Genomic DNA, 16067 nt, shown 5'->3' on the forward strand with positions numbered 1-16067 from the left:
TCCGGATATTGGAGAATCGGTTCCTTGGTGAGTATATTCTTGAGAGTGTTGAATGACGATTCGCATTCTTCTGACCATTGAAATTTAGCATCCTTTTTTAGCAATGTTGTTAGAGGTTTAGCGATTTTTGAAAAATTCGGAATAAATTTACGGTAATACCCTACAAGTCCTAGAAAAGATTTTATGTCCTTGGGGCTTTTTAATTTCTTGATTCCTTGAATCGCTTTTACGTTTTCCGGATTGAGTTCAACTCCTTTGTCGGATATGATGTGTCCTAAATAGGCGACTTCTTTTCGAAGGAATTCGCATTTGTCCGGTTGTAATTTTAAATTGTGCTCTTCGAGGCGTCGAAAGACTTCTATTAATTTGTTGTTATGATCTTGGAGTGATTTTCCGTAAATGACGATGTCATCCAGATACAAAAAACATTTTACGCCTTGTAGTCCGGTAAGGACGTTGTTCATCAGCCTTTGGAAGGTCGCCGGAGCATTTTTCAATCCAAAGGGCATCCTGTTATATTCATAGTGACCTAGAGGAGTTGTAAAGGCTGTCTTTTGTTTTTCTTGTTCGGCCATTTTGATTTGGTGGAACCCGGAAGCCAAGTCCAACGTAGTAAAATATTTCGATTGTCCTAGTTGGTCTAGTATGCTCTCGATCATAGGTAATGGATATGCGTCTCCGATGGTGACCTCGTTTAATTTCCTGTAGTCTCCACTTTTTTTCTCCCGAAGCGTCGGCTTTTTTAGGAACGACCCAGACTGGAGAGGACCACGGTGACGTAGAGGGTTGGATTATGTTGTGTTCCAGCATTTTGTTTATTTGCTTATTGACTTCCGCTTCATGAACCTTGGGATACCTATAAGTTTTTGTGAAGATTGGACCTGTGTTAGTGACAGGTATTTCATGTTGGATGGCTGTTGTGAAGGACAGTTGATCACCCGGAAGATAGAATATGTGATTAAAGTTCTTGCAGATTTGTTGTAAAGAACTTCTTTCTTCTTTGTTGAGGTGATCCAGCCTTAGATTTTCATTAAGGAGTGCAAGCCGATTCTGGTTTTCTTGACCTCGTTGAAATTTTCCGTAATTTCCTTGGAAGTGGTAGACAGGTGTTGGATATTCTATCTCCTATAGGTTTACCATGGGTAAGTTGATTTTTACTTCCGTATCCTGGGCATTAATGATGGTACAGGTTGCAGAATGGTCGTCGTTGACAGAAATTAAAGCACTTGGTAATATGACATTGTCCGTGAGGTGAGTTTTTTCAATGATGCCTTCTTTTACGTCGTTGATTACCCTCAACTGGATAACTGTTTCACTCCTTGGCTTTAGTGTGATCGTTGCTGTTGCGCATGACGAGTTTCCAGGTTTGTTGTTGAAAGGTAGGATTGTATCCTGGATGTGGACGGTTTGCGTCTTGTAGTTGATCTCGGCCCTATGTGCTTGAAGGAGATCGTTACCGAGAATGCCATCGGAAGGTGTGGAGATTTTTGCTGGGTTTATTACGTGCACCTTTGCAGAAATATCGAGCCTTCCTAGCGAAAGATTTAAGCTGGTGGACCCAATCGTTGTTATTGGGATGTTGGGATTGATTCCGGTAATGGAGATAATGTCGTCCTTTTTTAAATATGTTTTAGAAGGAATAAGAGACGTGTGCTTTATACGCGAAATGGTTGCTCCTGTGTCGATGAGAAATGTGAGATTTTTATCTGAATTAGAGGAGTTGAAGGTTAGGGTGTTTTGATTTTGATCGTTGTTAGAGAATGTGGTTACGCATTGTTGAATGCCTTTTGAATTTGGGAATCCTCTGGAAGGGCACTCGGTTCCAGGGATCGGTTGGAGTTTAAATGGTTGATCTTGGGATTCGATGCATTTTTAGATGAGTGAGACTGGTTTCTATACTGTCTTTTCCTACATTCGCCTATATTATGACCTTTGTTTTTGCAATAATTGCAAAACTTATTGGGGTCATAGGAAGAACGACAGTTGGAAGGGTTAGGATTAGTATTTGTATTATGGTTATTAGGAGGATTTCTTTTCCTACAGTTTTGTGTGTTATGAGTATGAGTTTTACAAAAGTTACAAAATAGAGATGTTGGGTTATGTCTACTTTTAAGATTCTTAGTATACGATAAAATTTTCTTTTCTTGCAATGCAATTGAGAAAGCTTCATTTAATGTTTTAATATCTCATCATCTGAGAGATTTCTGGCCTACAGTGTAATACAAAACGCCTAAGTGCTGTTTTTTGAATAGATTTAGTTAAACTAGATATCTCATTAGGATTCTCGCATTGATTTCTTTCGGCTGTGATGCATTCGTTTTTGAGTTTTTCTAAACGTTTAAAAAATTCTGTTATAGATTCATTATGACTTTGTTTAATTGTCTCGAGTTCTTCATGCAATTGGGTGAGATCTTTAACTTGACTGTAATAGGATTTAAATTTGTGCTTAAGCTCAGTCCAGTTAGAAATCTCCTCCATATTTAATTCATTAACAACATCACTTGAAAGTTGAGCAGCTACATACAAGAATAATTTAGATATTTGGTTTGGCAGTGCCATCTGAAATGCGCTATTGCAATTTTGGATAAAAGCACCTAACTCACGCCTATCTCCATTAAATGGCCTAACAAATTTAGATAGTAAAGAAAGGGGTAGCGGCTCGTCTTCTCCATCCTCACTAAATATTTCGTCGTCCGACATGTCAGGCTTTACTTCTTGAGATTTTGCCATATCAAAGCTTGCGAGGAACAATGAAAAAAGAGAGGACCTCTGGGGTAGGATGAAGCTTGAAGATCAGTCGACTTGTCTTGCAAACGGCTGCTGCTGGCAGGATGGATGGGGTTTTTTTCTTCAGTTAAGTGTTGAAACACAATCGTCACACCGGATATCACTTGGAAACCACTTGGAACTCTCACTGTTCTTGCGACGACTGAAGAATCCCACTTTTATGTTGGATTCCTGACCTGCAAACAATAATTGAGTGTCCTTGTCTAACTTCTGACACCAGGGCAGTTTTAAATGAGACTCCGGACTCTTGTTAGAAAGTGTAAATTAACTATTCTTGGTGATCGATGGATTACCTATTCACACTTTCAATTATTGTGTCGCGTGAAAATGAACTTTTAATGTTCAGGCACTAATAGACTCTTTTCAAAAATGGATTACACCTTCACACAATAATTGTTGAAGAATGCTCCGTTCACGGACTAATGACTATTGTCACCTCGATATGAACCTAATGATAAATATGTTTTCGCCAACTAACGAATAATTAGAGAACACTGTAAATGATTTATTGTATAATCTACCCTTAATTTAGAGTATACAACAATATATTGTAACTAACTTACACATTTTTTTGCTTCAGAGAATTTATAAATACCTCTTTTTTATTGCTAAAACAACGCACAACTCATGATGCAGTATGCAGTTAGCCTGAGCTGTCGATACAACTCGCTACCTCTCTACGGTGACGTCACGTAACATCACCGAGTCCTTGTATTCTCGGTGTTGTTGCTTGTACACAAAAGAAAGAAAAAAATGTAAGCTACGTGTAGACACACACACATATATGTATATATATTATAAAAATTGTTCGAAATTCGAATAACGTGCTAGAAGACAAGCTTTAAAACGTTGTGGAGGGTGTATAATTACTGGTTTCTCTTAATCTTAGTACTGCCGCTCTGCACTGATTCTACTGTTGCCGCTGAGGAAGTATAATTCGATCGTTGCATTGACTTTATATTCGTAATCGTGATATGACAGTGATACATTGATTTAGTGAAATAACTTCTGACTGCATACATACAAGTGTACAACGTTAGAATAATAAAACACTAATTATAGTATAAACATCGTCAATCATACTTAATCTACTCTGACAAATAAGAAAAAATGCATGAGTCAATACAATGCAATACAATATACTGTCACGTAATCAAACAACATCCTCACTACTGAGTAATTTATTTAATTGTTTACTTTTTAATCAACACCATTGTTACTAATTAATTATTATTTCAGCACTAGATATAATGATAACACTCTGTCGCATTTTCGCTTTGAATCGCCTCGTAACTCCAATTCGTACTAATTCCCCTGCCGACCTTGTGGCAATTAGTATAGCAGCTGACTCTGTTCTGAATTCGATAAACAACGTCGTTGATTCATCGATTAACGGTGTATAAACCAATCCAAACTTATTGTAATTTCGGAAAATGTTCCTTCCGCCTTGATGGATTATACAACCATAGTTTGTCGTCCTCATTAAACCCAGCAGAATTGGCTAGTCGATAGTATATGGTCTTCATGCGGTCACTTTTAAATTGAAGCTTTGTACGCACAGCATTATAGATGGTTTCAAGTTGTTCCGCAGTATTCATCTGTAGGTATTGTAGAGTCTCCAGGATTACCGAATATCATGTCCGCTAGCAACTTAAGTTTTCTCTCAATTAAAATGCTGGTTGGTGCTCTCCCAGGTGTGCCATAGATGGCGGATCCATAAACTAAGTCGAATAGTGGTATGTTTCGGTCCCAGTTAATTCGGTACTCGTTGACGAAGCTCCTTAAATTGTTTTCTAGAGTAGCGTTAAATCATTCAATCAGCGTTGATGTGAGGATGTAGTCTTGGTTTTTGTAATGCCCGCTAGCTCAGTGGCCTTCTTGAACAAAGCTGACTTGAAGTTCTTGCTATGATCGGAATGCAATTCCAATAGTACTTCTTATCGGCTTATCCAGTTATTGATAAGCTTTTCAGCAACGGTTTGTGCTTCCTGAGTCGGTATATATCGCATATGCTTCAGGTCACTTGCTAAAATAATCAATGACTACCAAGATGTATGAGTCATCGGAGACTGTCGCTGGAAATAGTCCTGTTACGTCGACTGCGATTCTCTGAAATGGCAACTTCTCCTCTGCGGTTCCTTACTGTCGGCGCATTTTGGGCATTTCATACACCAGTCTTCATCCTCGCTTCTTCTTCTTATCAAATAACATTGTTCGCATACGTTCCCTAGAGTCTTCGAAACACCGAGATGTCCTTCGCCATGGATTGCTTCTAAGACTTTTGAAACTCTGTTCTTTGGAAATACCACTTGAAATTTGTTTTTGGATCTATCTCTCCCACACTTTTCGTTGTCTACCTTTAGATGACTCACATCTGTCCACAATGACCTTGAGGTTCCAGCTTCTTTCCATTTCATTATTAGGCCAATACCTTCATATTTTCTCTAGCCTTCGATTAAATCCTGATCATCCTAAGATAGGTTAGATTACAACAGATCGATGTCGGTTCTTTATTCTTATCCGCAGATAAACAATGTTTGCACGTAGTGTTGTAGTTCATCATCCACGCAAGTTATCTGGGATAGCGCGTTGGCGTATTTGCCTGAGCGATGCTCGATATCGAAGTCATATTCGTGCAATCCCTGTAATCCTCGTGATATCTGTCTCTCCGACTATCGTCTATCTTCGCCGAAAGATCGTGTATTATTTGAGGGGTAATCTTGACTTAGGTGATCAATTCTTCTACAATTCCAGCACTTCGGGTGACCACTCTAATTCTTGGAGATTCGAGCATAACAGCCAGTTTTTTCACATTTCTAACATTTTGGATTTCGTTCTCTTGAGGAATAATCTCGATTTGAGTTACCTATTCTTCTATAATTCTAGCATTTTGGACGATCACTGTAGTTCTTATGGGTTTCGTCCTTCTGTGTTTCTATCAGTGGCTTTCTTTACACCGATTACGTATTTTCTGATGAGCGACATGACACCTTTTTTGTAGTTGTAATATCGTCGATTTCTGCTTGTCGCAGTCTTAACTGACCTTTTGAAGCTTATTTTACCGCTTTAAGCTCTAGGTTGTGTGAGAGCGCCTCACTTGGAATCTTGTGACGTGTTAGTCTAAGGACTTGCTGTAGTTCACCATCCTTGAGCCCATCGATGAATGTTTATACAGTTGGTTAGTCTATAAACTCTTGAGGGGCAACTAATCTTACGAGGTGCTTCACATCGGACTCAAATTGTTCATGAGTCTCGTTACTTCGTTGGTTACGGATTTTCAATTACGTCTGATGTACTTGTGGTAGATGTTTGTCGCCGTACCTCATTTCTAGGCGGTTGACGAGATGATGGAAATCATATTGTTGAGACTCGGGCATTCCTTGGAGTATGTCCAGTGTTACCCCTCGCAAAGGTATTATTAATGCTGTTGCTTTTTCCGAATCAGTTCATGTGTTTGTTTCTGTCGCTGCTCCAAACTGTTTTCGGTAAACGGAAAACGAAATCTCATCGAAAGCTGGAGGTGTAATTTTTGCTAGTCTTGTACCGCAATCTTCAAGTTTCGTAGTGGTTGGTAGTTCTAGCTTTCTAATTTCTTCTCTCATTTCTTCTATCTTCTTTTTCATCTTAATTTTCATTTCTTCTTTCTTCTTTTCGATCTTGATTTCTCTTTATTCTATAATCTGTTCCACCTTGATTTTCATTTTCTCTGTTTTCTTTTCCGTATTGTTTTTCCCGTCTTCTGTATTCTTTTCCATTTCATTTTTAATGTCGTCTGTCTTGTCCTCCATTCTTATGTTTATAACTTCTTCTCACCCTTCCATTTTCTGTTTCATTTCTTCTCGAGCTGCTTTCAACTCTTCATTCATCTGTTTCTTTTTTGGTTTCTTCTTGAACTGGTTTTAATTCCTCTTTCGTTTCTTCTTGAGCTGCATTCGATTCTTCTTTCAATTTTTTTTGAGATGTTAATTTTGCTTGTTCTATTTTCATGCCATCCAGTACTGCTTCAATTTTCGGTTTCATTTTTCCTTGCCCCAGTTTCATTTTTTCTTGTCCGTGTTTCATTTTTTCTTGTCCCGATTTCTCTGTTCATTTCTGTTATCAAAGCCCTTATCTGTTCATAGATTTTTGCTTCGGTACCTCTGACTGTAACAGGTATGAAATATTTTGATTTTGGTAAAATCGTTCTTTTTTCTTGGCGAGTTTTCTAAAGGTGAATGACTTATTAGGGTTACTCGAGATACGTGAAAACTTCCAGAAGTTTCGATGAAATTCGTTGTTGACGTCAAATTCGTTCTTCTCTCTTATGGAGCTATCCAACGATGTACATTTTTCAGGGGGGGGGGGCGTAGTAAGACACGATCAGTAGAAACTTCTCATAGATGTCTTTGATTAAGTCGGATTCGTTCTTCTTTATTCTAGAGCTTTCCAATGATATATGGACTTGTTAGGGATTCTTGCAGCCTAATTAAACTATTTATTTCGTTGGATCTAACGTAATATAACATACAACAACAATTATGTTAGTGAGCGAGTACGATAATGTTCGATGGTTTACTCAAAAGTTTATTACTTCGAATTTTGAAGAGAAATTAGTAGCAACACGTGCAGAGTAGGCAATAGACAAGAGCGATGTATCGACAAGTACAAAAATGTCCCAAATGCAATTGAGAATTGAAATGCGTTCGTCACCCTGATCTCACTACCTTAAGAGGATGCCAATCGATATCCTGAATTTGTGGCAGGTCAGAAAGGATGGTTTAAGCAAGAGTCGCTGTCACTGTTGGTAAAACGGCTAGAGTTGCGCTACGGCGAGGCTCATTTAACAGCGGTGTATCACATCCAACCGAAAAGGTGTCAGCAGAAACCAAGGAAATACCTACAAGAATTCGAGGCCGATATTGCGAGACTGTCTCGACTGGCCTATACTGATGGACTTCGGGACACTGACACTCAACAACGAATACGCCTTGACCGACTTAAGACGCTAGCTGATGCATTGGCTCGTGCATTGCAGTACGAAACTGTTAAACGGGCCTATAGAAAGCAGGGAAGGGTTCGGCTACTGCGTAAAGAAACGGATTCGTCAGAATCTTTAGAGGAAACCGTCTGCCGAATCATCTCTAAGTTCGATAAAGAAACTCGAAAGCTAAGATGTTGGAATTGAGGCGAACTAGGTCATATGAGGAGGCAGTGTAGGAAAAGTACTCCTTCCCCAAGTACTCGACGTCAACAGGAGGAATATGATTTTGACGTAGAGTATCGACCTGGAACTGGACACAAAAATGCTGATGCACTTTCCAGAAGATCTTGTCAAACAGACTGCAAGCAGTGTAATCGAATGGAAAAGAATGAAGAAACAATTCGACGCGTCACGGTAATCGATGACGAGTGGTTACCTGAAAATATAAAACACGACCAGGAAAACGACCCGGACTTGCAGAAGGTGTTGGAATGGAAAAGAGAGGGAAAACGACCAACGTGGCAGCAAATTTCTTCCCGTATCCAAGTACTAAAATTGTTATGGGCTCAGTGGGACTCAATGATTTTGGAGGATGGCATCCTGAAGCGTGTTGCTAAAAGTCCCGATGGAGGGGAAAATAGGAAGCAACTGGTTATTCCTCCAAACAAGGTTAGAGAGGTGTTCCAGTAACTTCATGATGGATCATCTGGTGGTCATTTTGGAGTAAAACGCTTGGGAAAGTTCGAGAGCGATTTTATTGGGTGAACTGTGAGGAAGATGTCAAGAATTAGTGTAAGAAGTGTACCACCTGTGCCGCGAGTAATGGACCACAGAAAAGGTCAAAGGCGCCAATGCGTCAATACAATATCGGTGGCCCATTCGAACAAATCGCAATCGATGTAGCGGGTCGTTATGGACTATTCGACCGAGTGGGTAGAAGCCTATGATCTTCCGAACCAGGAGTCGGAAACCATAGTTGAGGAGTTGATGAATGAGTTGATCAGTCGTTTTGGGGTACCCCTGGAGTTGCACTCAGACTAACGGAGAAATTTCGAATCGGCTATATTCCGCATGGCTGAGCGAATGAACCGGACCTTGATTAAATATCTCTCCAAAGTACTGTCTAATTACCAAAGAGACTGGGACCGTTATTTGTCTTTATTTTTAATAGCATATCGTTCATCTGTCCACGAAACGACTGGCCAAACACCTGCCAGTGTCTTTTTTGGAAGGGAGTTACTGTTTTGTGACCCCAAATTCGGCTGTAAACCAGGAGATGACTTGTCTGGAGAAGATTATGGTACCAACCTCCGAAGAAAGCTTAGCGATATCCACCAGTCGGTTCGTCTGCATACGCAGATTGCTAGTGACAGGATTAAAGAAAACTAACCTAAGTTCCAACAGAATTGGGAAGATCCGTATGATATAGTGAAGAGGATTAACGACGTGATCTACCGAATTAAGAAAACTCAAAATGGGAATCCGAAGGTAGTCCAAATGAAGAGGAGGCGCGGGCCAGATTATTAAGAACTATTCCTTCCGAGCGTACATTCGAAGAGTTCATGAAGGAAGGCCCCCATGTTTGGAGTGTCGCAAGAAATCCGACGAGACCTCTTTGCTATATCTACGGAATATTCTCTGGCTCATTGCGTTTCAAAGGATCTCAGAATGAGCTGTGGTATCGCGTCCGAGTCAAATGCAGATTTGGAACATCTTGAAGACCAGGTACAGAAGGGAAGAAGACGGTTGTGCCTTCCTGACGGACGACGCAATATCTATTACTTAGTAACTAAGGAAAGGTGCTCTGATAAACAAACTTATAGAGACCTTTAGGACGCAGTAATGGAACTCCGCGGACATCTTTTGGAGAATGACCTACAGAAGCTGGTGATTCCGAAGCTTGGTTGTGGACTGAACAACCTAAATTGGAGGATCGTACAGTACATGATCGAAGTCCTGTTCCGCCGTACTGGAATGGACATTTTGGTTTGCAGTAATGACCCGAATAGGACCAATCATGGGAAGACCGTGGACTGTTACTTCTATTCCCGGAGAGGATGTCGTGAAGGCGAGAACTGCAGATTTCGGAATGAACCTGCGAAACGGAAAGTGAAAATGTTTCGGGACGAAACATCCTTACGGAGGGGGCAGTGTAGCGAGCAGGAGTGTGTTTGTGTGCGATCGGGCACACGCGTGTGTGAACGGCTTATTGATTCGCCGATTAGCCGCGGGCGCCTTTCTTCATGTTCGTCGTATTTGTGAATGTGTGTGTCGTACCTGCGTTCTGGGAAAGCAGTTAAACAGTTCAAAGAAAAGGAAACTTTCCGGACGTTTTGAGAATGTTCCTGATAGTAAACAAAAGAGTATTTAAAGGAAGAGACGATCGCCGAGAGAAATAGAAATAAATTGACCGTTGCAGAAGTGAAACGGGAAATTAATTGAGAGTGAATGTTATACATCCCCGGGAAGGAATGGAAAGATTGGGAGTGAGAAGACGATTAAATTGGGAAATGTGTTGAGCGTAGGGAGGAGATAGAACCTTCGGAATCAGTCGTTTGGTTTTAGGGCGAAGTCGGAGTATCGAGATGGTGGGGTTTGCGAGGCCTGACACTGGAGCCCGGAGATTTGCCGCGAATGAGCTTGCAGCCTCAGGGAAAGAAGGTAGCCGCGGATGCCTTTCTTCATGTGCGCCGTATTTGTAAATGTATGTGTCGTACCTGCGTTCTGGGAAAGCACTTAAATAGTTCAAAGAAAAAAATAAACTATCCCGATGTTGAAGTTGACCTTGATTAGACTTTTGGTGAGGATGTCAGCTTTCTGGTCAGCCGTCGGGATGTAAGTGACTTCACCCTTAGCGAACAGGTCTCGTGTGAAGTTGCACTTCACGTTTACATGCTTCAACCTGCAGTGGTCCCACCGTTTGATGGTGGAAACAGGCCTGTTTATCCTCATAGATTGTAACTGGCTTGGTGATATGGAATTCCATTTCCTGGAACAGATCTTTCAGCCATAGAAACTCCGTGCCCGCGTTAGCCAGGGCCACGTACTCGGTCTCCGTAGAGGAGAGGTTTCACTTTCTTCCAGCGACAAGATTTCTAACTTGATGGAATCGTGCCACTCTTCAGCATCTTTTCGTTCAGCTATGTCGTTGGGGGCACGTTGCCTACGAAGCACTCAGCGTTCATGACAAAGACAACGTAGTCCTCGAGGTGACGTCCCTTCCGGTATAAATCTTCTTTTCCTTGGTCGATAATAGCCTGTAGCCGTTGGCACAGTATCTAACCAGCTAGCACTCATTTTAACACTGACGAACCAGGGGTAGTTTAGTGCGGAACGAAGGATCCACATATAGGTGCCCTGCAGAAGGTTTAGGCCGTGGGGAAGGGTGGAGCCCCAGATGGGAATGACGTCGTAGCAAATGCTTCTGATAATTGCGTTAGGCGCACGGATTTTTGTTTGTTGGGAGATGCAGTTGTTTCGGAAGAAAGGCCTGAGTGCGATGAAAGCATCCATAGTCTTTGAACGAGTAGCTAAGATGTGGCGCCGCCAGTTTAGGGCTCTGTCGAAGAAGATGCCTAGGTATGCGAAGGAATTAATCCATTTGATGGAGCGATTGTTTACGATGATGGAGGGTGGTTTTCGGGTCTTACGTGAGAATAAAATTGCTTCCGATTTGGTCACCCCAATTAGGAAATGTGGGGTGCTAAGGATGATAAGTTTAGAGATAAGAGGCCTTCGTACCAGATTCGGTCGAAAGCTTGCTGGGCGTCAAGAAAAAGCATGGAGGTGTGACGGTGCTTGTTAAGGTTATCAGTAATGTATTAGGATACGCGAAGAAGGTGGTGGCCGGTGTCATGATGCCTGCGGAAACCATATTGATAATTGTGGAGAAGGCTGTTTTGCTCCAGGTGGTTTAAGAGCCGATCAAGAAGGATGGATGTAAACTTTGCTCATCGAAGTGAGCAGGCTCTTCGGACTATAGCTTGAGGAAGAGCTGACAGGCTTCCCTTTTTTTGGGGGGTGGATGACAGTGGATTTTTTCATACCAAAGGGAAGTGGGACGTCTTTATTAGCTCTTTTAGGCTCAACTTTGATATTGATCTCGCAGACCTTGCCAAGTTCGAAAATTGACCTGTCCAGACGAATGGATACTAGTCCAGAGTTTGTCACCGTTAGACATACGGTGAACACTACGGATAGCGAAACCTTTATGGGATAATTTGGACTAAATGTCGTCCGTGTATATAGTCTCGCAGACTCCGCGAAGGACGACGTGAAGGTGCCTGTCTTGGCGGAGCTGATTTGTAAAGTATTCGACGTTGAATTCGTCGAGGAGAGAAGACTGGCGGCGAAAGTCCTCCATAGACTTGGGATATACCCTGGTGGAGCCGCTGGTGTTAAATGCGCTACGGATATAGGTACCATGACTTTCCATGCCACAGAGAATTTTTGGCCAAAGGATCTTTTGATGGATAGGTAGTGATTAGGCGAGGACCTGAGGCGCCTTGGTCGGGAGTTTCGGGCTCGGGCTCGGGCTGAGTGTCCGTTGACGTCGAAGAAGACGACGAAAGGAATGGAGTCCGTCTCCTACTTTTTTTTTCGGCGGCTGCCGGCTTCTGTAATATCGTCAACATTGGTAAAACTTTGATTCGGTACTTTTTGAAGTGTACCTGTGTGGGCGGGGCAGTGGAGGAGGTGCTGGGTCCGATGTCTTCCACCATGGGCGTGACTACTGCACTGTCAGAATGTTAACGTAAATAGTCTTTGAAAACGAGATCCTGCTGCAGTTCGCCGACAAGGGTTATGGCGTCATCGAGGGAGAGTCCCTTCGGGACCCTTGGTGGTAGCCATTTTGGAAATGGCTGGCGTCTGGAGCGAGAAATGCTCTTGAGTGGGCGTGGTTTAAGTCAGACGAGAGAAACTACTGTTGTTGGTAATAGGTGGATTATGGAAACGTAGAAGTTCAAGGGGACGTTGTGTACTCGGTTCCAAAGACTATTTTTTTCAATTAAAAAAATTTTTATCTTACCTTAAACGGCTGGGTAGTTGTTGAAAACCTTGGAAATATCCTTGAGGATGAAACTACCTGTTTTAATTAAAGATAAACCAAAGATTAGATGTATTAGCTTACATCTCTCTACCTGTACCTGTATTATGTAAGTTATGTCTGTAAGCAGTAACGTATTTTAAATTTAGCCCATGCAAAAAATTTATTGTGTTGATTAGTGTATTTATTTTTATGGTAAAAATGTAGTTTAAGTTACTTTTCATAAATTGTTTTCGAATGTTGCAATGCACTCAACAACACAATATAGTAAATTAATACCATAATATAACCTACTGTCAGTAATCTTTAACTAAACGATCTACCGACATCATCCTTCTACTGATGCTAAAGGAAGATTCAAAATTTGCAACAACGCGAGTACGAACCCTCGGTATTGTTAGGTGGGAAGCTATTATATTATCGGAATTTAATTGCCACCTTGCCTACATCATTTCTCAATATTTTTAACCACATTCCCATGATTTAATGTTTTTTTATTACGTGTTTTTGGTTTATATCGTGCAAGCTTTGTTTATAAGTTTCCTAATACTTATTACAATGATATATTTGTATAACCAATCAAATCGCGAATAAAATCGACAATGTCTATAACTGGCCAATCACCTCTAACGATTTTAAATTGCCGCCGTAACATCTATTATGTACTATAGAATCAGCTGATTGATTGTGGCGTTGAATTGTCGCATTTCCCTTTGTGATCCTTCCAGGACCGCATTGATTCTTGCCTGTATTTTCAAATATGTCTCTCTAAAATGGTGTACTTTTGGGCCACCTAACATTTACTTAGTTTTTTTTGTTTAATAGTGCTTTATCACCTGCTGCAAGCTTGCTGCTTATTTTAGAAACACCCTATATACAAAATATGGCTATAAATAAAATCCATAAACCTTTGAACTACATGGAATTCATTAGGATATTATGGATTTTGATTTTAACTTATAATTGATTATTATTAATAACCTAGTTTTCTGAAATTGAAAAATTGGATTATTTGAGTTCCTTTAGATTTATTTTTGTGTTTTTGTGTCTAAAAAGTGGAAACAGTAGTGCCTATACGTATGCTGAAAAAATAATAATTGTCGTATTAATTACTCGTCAAGAAATGTATTTATTCATTTTAAATTAATGGTAAATTTGAAAGGAAGGACTTAAATCAAAGAAACAAATGATGTAATTTAATTTAAACAATACGTGGGGTTAGCTTAATTTTTTCTGAGTGGGTATGTTTTATTTTGTTATATTACTGTATTGTATGCATTATGTTACTATTAGAATATTAAAGAGTGCTTTTTGGTATCTAGTTAAAGAAAGTAAATTATCTTGTTGGGTACCTATTGTTGGTTTTAATTGTTTTAACAATACAACTATTATAACATGGAATAAATAAGGATAACAAATTATCTACTTTGACATTAAATATTGCAGGAAAATTTCTTAGTGTCATTTAATTTTTTGTTGATTATTCGCTCCAAGAACAAATTATTTTCTATTGTCATATAAGTTATTATTAATAAACTATTTATTACAGGATTTAAAAGTGATTGCATTAGACTGTTGGTTTTCTTATCCTATACATTTTATGATAAGGCTTTACTTTTTTGAAAACTAATCTTAATAATTAATGAATAAATATTTTGTAGAGCATGATTTATTGTCAGAGTGCAGTGAAACATTGGATGGAGAGTTATTATTGGTTAATATTTATCAGTTAGCAGCTCTTTATTAGTGACTAATTTGAATTGTATTTTCAGGATTCTTGCATATATTACCAGATAGAACTTGTACTAGAAGTTGCGGAAGGATTGCTTTTTGTGTTTAACAATGTCTTCATCTCATATACCACCTCTAAAGAATGATAAAGTGATGGTTGTTGGAAGTGTTCAGAAGGGTAGCATAAATATTTTACACACCAAAAACCGACAAAAGAGTAAAGTTGTATTGGAAAGAGAAAACCAAATGAAGTCACTTAAACAACAATTTCCTCATATAGATTCCATGGTGAGACATAACATATTTCTGCCTTTGCTTTTATTAAGGAATTCAAATTAAATTTTAGAAAATACATGATATATTATCAAAAGTTCATTTTGATATGACACTAGCTCAAAAAGAAGCAGAAAAAGTCAGTAATGGAAATAAGAGTTCTACTTCATCAGTGGAACAAACTAGTCACAGTAAATCATTGCAAGCAATAAATTGTGTTTCAAAATTCTCTGGGGCAGTGGAAGATCCCCTCGCTACAGATATTCACCAAAATGTAAACAAGAATTTTCAATCCTCCGTAGCAGGTAATTACCTAAGGTTAAATTAATATAGTTATTTATCTAATTTGTTTCGATAAACTTCTCAAACTATTTAAAAATGACACACTTTATCTTTGTGAAGTTTAGTTGAGCTTCACTTCTTTGGTTGAGTTTTACACTAATGACTGTTTTGTGTAGATGGTCACTTATATGTAAAAGCTAAACATAACTGCCAGTCTATACTGTGCAGTTGTGTTTACTGCAAGTTAGTTTTAGGAAGATCGGTTCCACTAGCGTCTCCACTGTACTTCTGAAATTGTATAGTTAAGAGAAACAGATCGATACAGCATCCCGACTATACATTTTTTACAGTGGAGAAGCTTGGTGGAACCTGTTTCACTGAAACGCTGCCCTGAAAACGCACAGTGTAGGTATGTCGGCAATAGGAGTAGAGGTGAAACTTTAATAAGTTTAAAAGCGGTGAATTACTATTTAATTCTATTTCACAATGAGTTTAAAGATTGAAGAATATTTAATTTGGCATCTATTTCTAAATTATGCAGCATGTTAAACACGCGTCATACAAATGTTTATTGTTGGAAAATGGTTGGAGTAATTATAACGTTAGAATTAAATACACATTAGTTGAAATAGAGTAGAACTAAAATAACATTAAAACATAATTCACATTGAAAATGAATTATTGGTACAGTAAACTGATAGATTTTAACTACAAAGACATACAGATAGGAGCAAAAACTTAACCTGAAGCAAATGGAGCGTAAAAAAATTGGTAAATAGGAATGTGCATTAAATTAAAAAAAAGCAGAGATAATTTGGATTGACATGAACCTTGACTTTGAGTTGCCCAGTGGCAAAACGTGGTCTGGTTCTACCTCTCAAAAACATTACCCGTCCCTTTTTATAGAGCTCTATAAGAAGGAGGTATACTCGTCTGCCATATTGGTTCCATTCATTGGATAGTTACGCACTATAAAACATTGAATGA

The 16067-nt window shown here is 39.4% G+C and overlaps 1 long non-coding RNA gene across 1 annotated transcript; it reads left to right on the forward strand.

Moving 5' to 3' along the window:
* Positions 1 to 13761: 13761 nt before the first annotated feature.
* On the forward strand, positions 13762 to 15129 carry LOC108737063. The gene is made up of 4 exons (XR_001937818.1): positions 13762 to 14035; positions 14456 to 14508; positions 14567 to 14813; positions 14872 to 15129. It is a non-coding gene; the product is annotated as an uncharacterized LOC108737063 (long non-coding RNA).
* The last annotated feature ends 938 nt before the right edge of the window (positions 15130 to 16067 follow it).

Source organism: Agrilus planipennis, unplaced genomic scaffold (assembly GCF_000699045.2).
Source record: "Agrilus planipennis isolate EAB-ADULT unplaced genomic scaffold, Apla_2.0 scaffold64, whole genome shotgun sequence".
Taxonomy (NCBI): domain Eukaryota; kingdom Metazoa; phylum Arthropoda; class Insecta; order Coleoptera; family Buprestidae; genus Agrilus; species Agrilus planipennis.